Source organism: Platichthys flesus, chromosome 8 (genome assembly GCF_949316205.1).
Source record: "Platichthys flesus chromosome 8, fPlaFle2.1, whole genome shotgun sequence".
In the NCBI taxonomy this organism is placed as follows: Eukaryota; Metazoa; Chordata; class Actinopteri; order Pleuronectiformes; family Pleuronectidae; genus Platichthys; species Platichthys flesus.
This window is the reverse complement of record NC_084952.1, coordinates 11,830,846-11,841,837: the sequence shown is the minus strand read 5'-3', so window position 1 is coordinate 11,841,837 and position 10,992 is coordinate 11,830,846.

The window sequence follows — 10,992 nt, the reverse complement described above, 5'->3', positions numbered from 1 at the left end:
GCTCCTATAAATAAAGCAGGTGCTGGACATGATTCTCAGTGTATTGTCCGTTTGGCAGCACCAACAATAGCAGGCTTGGCAAATAGGACAGGCATTGAGATGGAAGTGGGTCACAATGTAAAACTCATCAGGATGCTACAGTCCTGGGGTTTAATTTATAACCGTTGCGTACGCACAAAACGGGGCCTGAAACGTGCGTACGCCACTTCTCACGCAAACGTTGGGATTTATAAAAATTATTTCAAACCGTATTTCTACCCAAACACTGACCCATGTGTACCCACGTTTTGGAGACCGGAAAGTGGCGAAGCAGACGTGAGGGGTGAACCAAAGCCAGATTATTGATCCAATTCATCAGAATCAGAATCAGAATTCTTTTATTTGCCAAGTATGTTTGCACATACAGGAAATTGCCTTGGTGCCACTAATGCGGGCACTCCCGATCCATTGGTCCCATCTCCGAGCTTCTATGTCCTTCGGAAGGGAAAAAACTAATTTGTGCAATTAGGGTAAGGGGGGGCTAGGGTTAGGGTTTAAGGCTAGGGTTAGGGTTATGGATACGAAGGTCCTAGGTGGGTGGGGATGTAGGGTTAGGGTTTAAGGCTAGGGTTAGGGTTAGGGTTATGGATAAGAAGGTCCTAGGTGGGTGGGGATGTAGGGTTAGAGTTTAAGGCTAGGGTTGGGGTTAGGGTTATGGATAAGAAGGTCGTAGGTGGGGGGGGGTGTAGGGTTAGGGTTTAAGGCTAGGGTTAGGGTTAAGGTTATGGATAACCTTAAAACTAACCCTAGGCTTTACTCCCACTAAGGGTTAGGGTTAGGGTTAGACATCCTACCTTTAAAGCATGTTTTCCCTCCTATATATACATACTCTCAAGGAAAAAGCTGTATAGAAACCAGTGTGTGTGTCAATACATGTTTTTCCTCTTCAGAGCCTAATTGCTTTGAAAGATGCAGTTCTGTATGATTCTGCCGCTGACTGTCAGTCCAGCAGAGGATTGTTCTTCAGAAGAAAAAAATAAATTCTTAGATTTCCATAATTAAATCATAACTGCAGTAGCGACAGTCCCATCCTCTCTCTCTTTTGAGTTCATTTCCTCTGAGGGATTCAAATAAGCTAAATTGCAGCATATGAATGTGCCTCCTTTAACTTTTAAGTGTGTTTTTGTGTGTGAGAATGTGCACAGACGAACACTGCATCCCTGTTGCAGATGCAAATTAAATTCATCCGCAGTTTTCTTAAGTAGAGAAATAATCAAGTCAAACAACAATGGCACTGCACAGCAGCTGCCAGTCCAAATTGCAGTTTTGTATGTGTGTATTGAACACGTGTGCACCTGGGGATGATGTGCGACTTGAAGTGCTTTATTCCAGTTGATGCCAATGGCTTGTCAGTCCGGATCAAAGAGGCACACAATAGGGTAGTGTGTTAATTTTTCTTGCTGTCAGGTTGTTAACAAAGTAGGAGGGGGGTGTAACAATGGAGTTTTCATAAATCCAACAAAGACATCGCCCACTTTACTATGGTGCATTGACAATATCTGGTCACATTCATTTGCGTTTACTCACTCTTTTACAAGATAGTTCTTGATTTAATGGATATTAATTTAGGAAACACGTTCACTGTTCCTGTGACTCATCTTGGTATGCAGCTCCTTTACGGTCCACTTAATATCCCAGTATCTCCTGTGATGTCCATTAAAACATTTGGGTGCTGGGATGGAGCAACAAAGATCTATTGTTTGAATTTAGAGACGCTCAGAGCAGTTTGTTTTTGGACAGGGCAATAGAGCTGGTTAGCTTCTTAGGTAAATATAAAATGTTTTTGTGTCTGTTGCTTAATGTTAAGATTAAGATTAAGATCCATTTATTTATCCCAAACACATGCACAGAGAGCCCGGGGAGCAGATGTTGAGGGAGTAAGATGCCTTGCTCAGGGGCACTAGACAGGGTAGGGAGAATCCTCTTGGATTTTTGGACAGTTCAATCCAGGTTCGTCTTTTGTTTTCACTCCGTGGAGTCGAACCAGAGACTTTTTCTGCCCATTGTCCAAGTTTCTGCCTCTAGTCCACTACCTGTTTACATTTCCTTACATTGTTCAGCTTGCCCTTCACATTTCTGCAAAAAAACACAGAGAACACAGACAAGATTAAAAAAATAAACCCAAATAAACTGGGCACAAATGCTACTTAAGATAAAGACGTGTATTGACTATTGTCTATGTGATCATTGTTGTACGCACCAATGATCACATAGACAATAATTTCTTGTACAGAGTGGCTGCATCTGTGTGCATCTGGACAATCATCATACACTTAGTTATGTAGACGTAAAGACACAGATGAATAGAAAAAAAGGGCACATGTTTGCATGGCGATATCATTTATAGGAGTGAGCCCTTCGACTTGTCGCTAAACATTATAAAGCACGAGATTCATCTTCATTAGTGTTGTGATTAGGAAATGAGACCTGGGGGGGTTATTGGTAATATTGATGCAGCGCTCATGTCCGTGACTTTGTCTCTTTCAAATCTGAACCACTTGCATCTTTCATCTTCTCTGCTAAACTATTTCTGTTCCATGTGTGTCATATCTATGTAAAACCCAAATCACATTAAATTCAGCCGACATCAGACCAGAGAGGCCGCAGCTCTAGGTTTGACAGGAAGAGAAGTGTAAAGCTTATTTATCGTGGGATAAAGGCCTCAGATCTTATTGTCTGTGGTGGTGGTGGTGGTGGTGGTGGTGGTCAGGTGGATCAGGAGGGGTAGAAACCATGCTGTGTTGGAACCATTTTGGAATCCTTACCCATGTGCTAATGTACCATGGCTATGTGCTCCTGTGTTCTCTCGCTGACTCACACGCAAATATTGAACTAGAGGAATCGTTCAACATTTTACAATATGTGACCAATTTTTTCCTCCTAAAAAGATATGCTAACTTGCATCATCTAATTTGTTAAATGAGTACAAAACCTTAAGAATAAACTTAACAAATCACAAGCTCACCTGTATATTCCTGGAAACGATATAGATCTACAACAAAATTCAAATCAGCAGAGAGTCAGCTTGTTCCCTCACCCAACCTGAGGAATGAAAATGGAAATATTCCAGTGTTTTAATGTGATGATTTTGAAAAATAGAGTCAGAAATACAATGTAAATCAGTTATTATATTCATTAGTTAGTGCTCTTTATATATTAAGCTCCTAGAATGTACTGCTTCTATTTCCATCTCTTGATTTCCTTTTATAAATGTAATTTGTCTGGTCAGATTGTCCATTGTGAGAAGCAGGAGACGATGGTCTGCACAGACCGACAGGGACAATTTGAAAAAGTAACATTAACCCTGTGAGTTCTCAAACCAGCCAAGTAAGAAATTGTCTTTTAGGCTCACAGGGTCCCCATGGAGATGAAGAGATCAGATCAAATTTGATGCAGATGGGAGTTTTTCAATGGTCTGACGAGTGCACTTGTTATTGAGAATCGCACACATGGAGACACATGCATGTACAAACACAGCGAATCACATAATGAGTAACTATGGTCACTGGTTGTACTGCACATAGAGATGTGTTTCTCTCCCCCTCAGCAGGCTGCTTCACAATCTACAAACACTTTTTTGTTAATATAAGCACACTCTTGCTTTGTTTGTGCGACCCTGCCCAATTTCCCATTCATATTTGACAACTCTTCATGCTTACATGATAAGGGCAGAAGTGGCAGCCAGCGAGCTGTGGCTCCAGTTCAGCAGATCAACTGAAGCTTCCAGCATTGACAGTTCTCCGCCATATTCTGCCCCTTGGTGCTACAGCAAACACTCCTCAGGGATTTTGATGAAGACAATATATACCCCCCCAAAAAAATAGAGAAACTTATGTACCATAGCACTGAATGGTAGAACATGTTTTTATATCACATTTCCTTGTACATGAATTCCCCATCAAGACCTCACTGCGCACTTATTTTAAAAAGAGCATTTTGACAAGTTTTCTTACAGTTCCTGTATGTCACTACTCACTAAGGAGGAGGTATATGTTAAATGTATGTTCTGATTGGACGGGACAGATCACCTATCAATGGATGTATTGGTTATTACCACAGTACCAAAGCCTGTACACATATAGCACATAGAAGAGTATATGTGTAGAGTGTTTAGTGTTGTTATATCTGTCTACATGTGGAACTAAAACTAGCTGATGGATTTAATCCTCTGAATCCAAAGTGAATTTTTTGGCAATTCAATAATAATAACATATGAACTCTTTTCCTAATAGATATCTACATATTTTAATCACCAATCAATGTTTAACAATAATAATAGTTAATTACAATAATAGGTTTAAAAAAAGAAATACAAATGACACAAAATATAGACAAAAACAAATAAACATAACACCCGTCTTTGAACACTTCGAAGGTTGTCTAGGTCACTTGCAGTTTTATGATTAAATAGCACAACTGATACAGTTCAGTGTTCCTCTGAAAATGAGGCAGGAAAAAATAAAAACAATTCTCAGTTGGTCCTTATTTTTGTGCCATTTTGCATTTTCCATTAAACAAGCAATTGCAGCAGGGGACAAAGTGCGAGGCAGTTAATTCCAGAAGTGTCAGCAGTGGAAACATGAAATAGATTTTAATGCGACTGTGTGCCGGGGTTTAACAGAAACAGGTTCTGGTGACTTTACGACAGTTGATGTGTAACTCTATTATTGCACTCATATACAGTGTCATTTATCACTGTGGACAGGCTGTGATTGGGTTTCTTTGCCCCCATGCGTTTCCTGAATCGCTTGTTTGATGGTTTCTTAACTACTTCCCCTCAGAAAGACGATCCCACACTGCTGCCACTTGTCTCCTGTCCATTCTCGTCCAGTATGTTCATGAGTACACGGACTCCCACGCAAGCTATAAACTGAAACATCTCTTTTTAAAGAGGCTATTTGCGTTTAGCCCTCTTGGGAGGGTTTGTCCTTTTTTAACTTAATTCAATTTGGCTGGAGAATCACAGGGAGAAGAGACGGGTAGGAGGGGTTGGGATATATGTGTCAGCGTGTATACATACCTTTATATGACTGTGTGTGGTGTGTGTTGGGGTGACACAATAGAGTGAATGTGAGGGAAGAGGAGGAGAGGACAGGTTGTGAGCGGCTGCAAATCATGAGTCTGTGATGAGCGCTAATGAAAAATAATTCTAGCTGAAAAGAAGATTGGATGGGAGACAAGACACTGCAAGCGCCTGTTTTGTCCTCTCCCTCTTTTCTCCTCCCTCCCTCGTTCACCTCCCCTGTCTTCTAACTTTCGTCCCTCCATTATCAGAGTCCCTCTCTGTCTGTCTGTCTCTCTCTCTCTCTCTCTCTCTCTCTCTCTCTCTCTCTCTCTCTGTTTGAAGGCCAGAACCAGATAACAGGGAGAGTCGAGGCAAGCAAGACTAAGGGATTCCTAATACCCCTCGCTGTTTTGTTGTAATTATTAAATCCTGGAGACCAAGCGTGACCAATTTAATTAGCTTTGAGGGAAGACACTTCCATTAGTCAGCATAAATACCTTGAATATTATTTGACTCAGTTTGCAGACACTCCACTATGCCTCCTTTCATGTGGTTTAAAATCAAAGGGAACGTCTATACATTGTTGTGTCAACAACAGCAGTGATAAATCGAAATGAACAAAGTACTACACTGTCTCATATTAACACCATGATGTCCACAAAAACATTAAAGAGGTATTTTAAAATATACTTGGAAGTGTTTTATTTGTATTTTCCTCCAATATCTCAAGATAAATATAAGCTCACTTATTATTTGTTTCTTTTTCATACATTGATAATTATTGTCTCACCACAACAATTGTCTCAATTGTGAGCAAGATGCATGAAATGATTACTCGCTTAACAGGGACGTGATTGATTTTGTTTAATAACAGACTGATTTATTTCATTGTTGTTGTTTTTTTAAACTAATGCAATCCCATGATAGTCCCTCATGCTTTTTCTGGCTGTTAGAGACCTTTACCTAAAACATGTGCTGTATTTCTCCACAGATGGGATCTTAAGAGGAGCTGTAGGTGACCCTAAAGGTGAATGACTAACTTTAGCAACTGGACAAAGCTCAAGGTCTATTCATTTCTCTCCTCTCGAACTTTAACTCAAACTTGTGTTCGTTAGCAGTCTCGTTTTATTACTTTGGAATGTAAGTCATGTGTAAAACATATTCATGGTTGTATGAATAAACTTGTCACATGACCATCTGATGGTAGAAAGGTGTAACAAATAAACAAACAAATGAATAACACGTGATATTAGATTAAATCAGCTCTCTGAACAAAGCCTTTAAAGCTTATACAATTAGACACTCTATGACACATGCACTGTAGCTGTCCTGGGAATTTACAGGACAAGCCTAATTGGCAATTGGTGTCCTACTGTACCAGTTAACAGACACAAGTTACACCTCAGTATTTATAATGCACTCAGTAAGCCTGATTTACCCTGTGGTCATCTAGGACCTAGATCCCATTCAAGACGGATCCAATAAGTCAATATCCCTCATGCTCCCTTCTCTCTTTGCACTGAGCTAATAAAGATGATGGGTTTCTGTTGATCATTGTATAAATGTCATTGTGTTTTATTTCTCCGACGGCTCTTTACTAAAATTAAAGCGTTACTAAATTGATTTCTATGTTGTGCAGAGCTGGACGCAACGTGCAGAGGATTATTTGTAGTATTCCTCTTTCTCGTCCCTGTGTTGGAAAAGGCTAAATCACAAGAATGAAATGTATGACTTTGACTAGGAGAGGACAAAAGTTTAATTTCCCAGCTCGACAGGGGCAGCCCAAGGTAATTAAACCTTGTGTCTTGTTTAACGCTGTTTAAATAATTTATTAGGGCTATTATAGAGAGGGAGAGGAAGAGGAGGAGGAGAGAATTCTATCTTCCTGAGAGTCATTCGTTTTATTTTTCACTGTTGACAATCTACAGCAAAGCTTGTAAATTGAATAAGGAGCAAGCAAATGATCCTTTGAACGGTGGTACCTTCAGTGGTTCTGTCTCCTTTCCCTTCCCACCCTGCAAAATGAACTGTTATATGCTGGCACATAAGGAGACATGGTATGTTATGCTATGTAAATTAAAAAGCATTATTCTCCATTATTCATTCAAAAACTTTTTTATCGTTCAGCTGAGACCTCAAATTGCTCAATATTAAAATTGCATGAAGCTAAAACACTTTTCTTAAACATGCTGATGACAAACCATAAAAAGTTTTGGAAATTATAAAGGTTTGAATTTATATGTGATGTTGGCTGTGTAGTTTTCTGGTGTGCTGAGGACGGGAGAATGGTTTATCCCTGGTAAAAGCAACTGTGTAGGGCGAAGGATTGAAGAATCGTTTTTTCTGTGTGGGAAAAGAAACTCTGCGTGTGTGTGTGGATGTGTGAGCACAGAAAATCTTTTCTCCCTTAAAATGTCAGAAACTTCATGTCCTACAGAGCCAAGGCCCGGTGTCACTATTGTGTCAGTCAATACAAACCTTTGAAAATATCACATTGTATGTGTGGGTGTGGATGTCATGTAAGTTCTGTAATCCACAAAACCATGTACTTTCTCTCTTTATAAGACTGTTGCCTCCTTTCACCTCCTCCTCGCTCCCAGGCAGCAGGTTGTCACTTGTCCTGATCAGAGGTGCAAAATGTTATTAGAAGGTCCCTTTGAGGGTTTATTGTGCTTTTTGTCTCTACTCTGTACGGGAACTGTAACATAATCAAGGGAGTTAGAGAACAGGGGTTTTGTTTTGGTGCAGTTGTTGTTACTTGTGCTCGTGGAGGTAATTGTTGCCTTTTTAATTGACGTGAGCTCTTGCGGTTGTCGTTTAGATGCTTAGTAGCTCCCTGTGTGCCTTTGTAAGTGTGTGTTTAGGTCCATATAAATACCAGCATCACATTTAATGGCAGTCATGTGTTCTGAAAACGGCCTTGACTCCCCTGTGATGTTGAATACTTCACACGGTGAAAATAATTGGCTTTCTTTTCTTTTTTTTAGCAGATGCTGCTACACAAACCAACTGCCCCTTCTTGTTTTCCTCCCTTCATTGTTCAGTTTGCAAATTAAGTGAAGTGTCACTGAAAGGCCCTGATAAGAGACGGGGGGGGGGGGGGGGGTGAATGAAGACGAGGACAGTGGCAGTGAGAGACTGATGCAGAGAGTGAGAGAGAGAGAAACAATGTGGCCCTGGAAAGTGCAGCCGCTCTGCGCCACAATAGATAAGCTAGGAAATGCTCAGGCAGCTCCTCATATCTCCTCTTGTGTTTTGATTGTGGGAACAGAATAACCCTTTCTGAGCACCCACCGACATAACCCCCAACCTCCTTTCCCCTTTCCAATTTAAACTTGAATACGGAATCTTTCAATCCACCGGAGTGGCATCTGGATTTAATTCCTCATGCCTTGTTCCTGATTTTCAATGCTATTTCCAATCTATTAACTGGAAATGTGCTCAACCAAATCACTAAGCATGTTTGAAGGGATCTCATTGCCAAGAGCCTCTCCAGGAAGTAATGGGATGATAGGAGAGAGGATGGGGTGATGGAGAGAGAGACAACAGGCACGAGAAGATGGGTTTTGTAATTCACTGGCGAGTAATCTTCTCCCATTAGTAAGTTGGCGCAGTTTGCTCTTCCCCTGTTGCTACAGAGGGAAATAAGATTGAGTGAAGGGAGCAGGTGAACTGAGAAAAGTAAATTAGATTTGATTTCATTTGGGAAAACACCTCCCTGCTTCCATTACCTTATAAAGAAATGTGATTAGTTACTCTGTGTCAGGAGATGAGCAGTTATCAATGTAATCAATGGCTTTCATTCTATTCCTTATTCAAATCGCGTTCACTACAAAAAGCGAGTGTTGCTGTGCTGTAGTTAAACTGTGCCCCTCCACCTTCTTTTTCCACCCCTCGCTACTTTTCCTGTTCTTATTCCTGACCACTTCTGTCTGCCTGCTCTCACTGCAGACTCCTGTAGAGCACAGTATGTGTAGCCTGCAGCAGGTCTCACAACCTTCTCGCTTAATATTTCTCTCCTTTTATATGAGTTTGTGTGTATTTGTCCGTTTTTTTATTTTATTTCTGAACTGTATGTGTGGAGAGAAGAGTCCCTCCACAGTCTGGATGAGCACCTGAGTCCAATTACTTGCACAAGCTGTCATTTTGTGTTGGGCTGAAAACACACACATAAACTATTTGTTGCTCCAAAAAACAAAAAAACTTGTATCTTCCTTTGGGTTCCATTGGGTGTGCACCATTTTTTCTCTCTGTCGATACATGAGTTCTGTAAGATGAAGGCACGACCTGGTACATCTTATAAAACTGATCCACTCCTAACTTTACTTAATACTTTCCAGGAAACTTGTTCTTGTGATGTTTGTTTTTATCTGAAAGCAGAAATGTGAAATTCATGTTTCGGGTTTGTCCTTCGCTTCTGCTCAATTGGTACAACTGCAATACACACACACACACTCACAAACACACACACACACACACACACACACACACACACACACACACACACACACACACACACACTCTTCGTCCTGTTTAACGAGCAGGAAGCTCGACTGAGCAGTATGAGTGGTAAAGCTGACAGGATAAACCAGTGCTGATGTTTTATGGGGGAGATGTTTACTTTTGTGAAGCACATTGAACAGACTGTGAAGATACTGTGCCCCCCCCCCCCCAACTATACTGGCCTTCATCATTAACTCTCACACTCTGCCTGCAAAACATGACAAGTGCACACAGTACGAGCTGCTGTACACCTCACTGGTCATATGGACTGAATACCCCCTCCTTCTCATTGTCTTTTGGCCCTCACAAATAGAGACCTACTGTAATTCCCTCACAGTCCATTACACATCCCAGCTGCCATCAGCCCTAAAACCTTAAACGTCACATAAACGGAGAAATACAGCGATTATCGATTATTGTTACCCACTTCTCCAAATATGTGTAAGCAGCTCTTTTCGTTCTATCGATACCTGACTTTGAAAACTTTACATGTCCAAAACGTCAACTCATTATATATCCAACAGATATTTACAGGTTTGAGGTTTGAGGTTTTTTTTAATTTAAGTTGAAAAAATTTACATAAATAAAAACTAAATGGAGCATTGTGTTGAGGCAGAAGTGCTGCTCATATCAGCTGATTGGCAGCAGCTGCCTCATTCATGCTTTACCGTCAGTGACTCACCCATACATTACCATGGGATTCTTTGAGAGCTCCCTCGAGGAGCAGCAGCCTCCTGTGCCAAGTGTGTTTGCTATAAATAGGCTTTTCATCAGCATAAATGCCTCGAAGGTGAGCTGGTGTACGAATCGTAAAAATAAGTCAAATTCAGTCAGAAATTCTATGCAGATGTTACATGACAGAAATTGGACTTGAAAGAATCATTGCTCTCAACTATAGAAAGCATATAGATCCGTCTAATACTGTTTTCAGAATCAGGTGCCGGCATAAACTCTCAATGCACAAGACAAGTGCAGAGGTTAGTGAGCAGAATAGACCCAGATTGAGTCACAGCAGATTGCATGACTGGAGTGAAATCAAATAGAAAGGCCACATTTGACATGGGTCTGAATGCATTTTCGTTTTTCCCAGCCAGCTAACGGCAGATGCTAATGCGATGCCAGCAGGCTGACGGAGCATGAACCCTCAGTCGATCAGCTGATGCTAGGGGCGATGAGGGCTTTGCTCAAAGGTAAATCTGTGGCGGTTGTGGGAGGAGATGGGTGATTTTTTTTTCTCACCCCACATATCCACAGAGTGAAGGTACAAAATAATGACCTGCTGTTTTCTGTTAGTAAGGCACCGAGGCTTATGCATTAACCTGCTGTATGCATTCACATATAACGTATCAGCCAACATGCTCCCTGGTGTCAGTGTTTGCATGTAGCATTTGATTATCAAGCGTGGCCACTCTCTCTCTGTTTCATTTGTTGCCTCCAGCTACTGG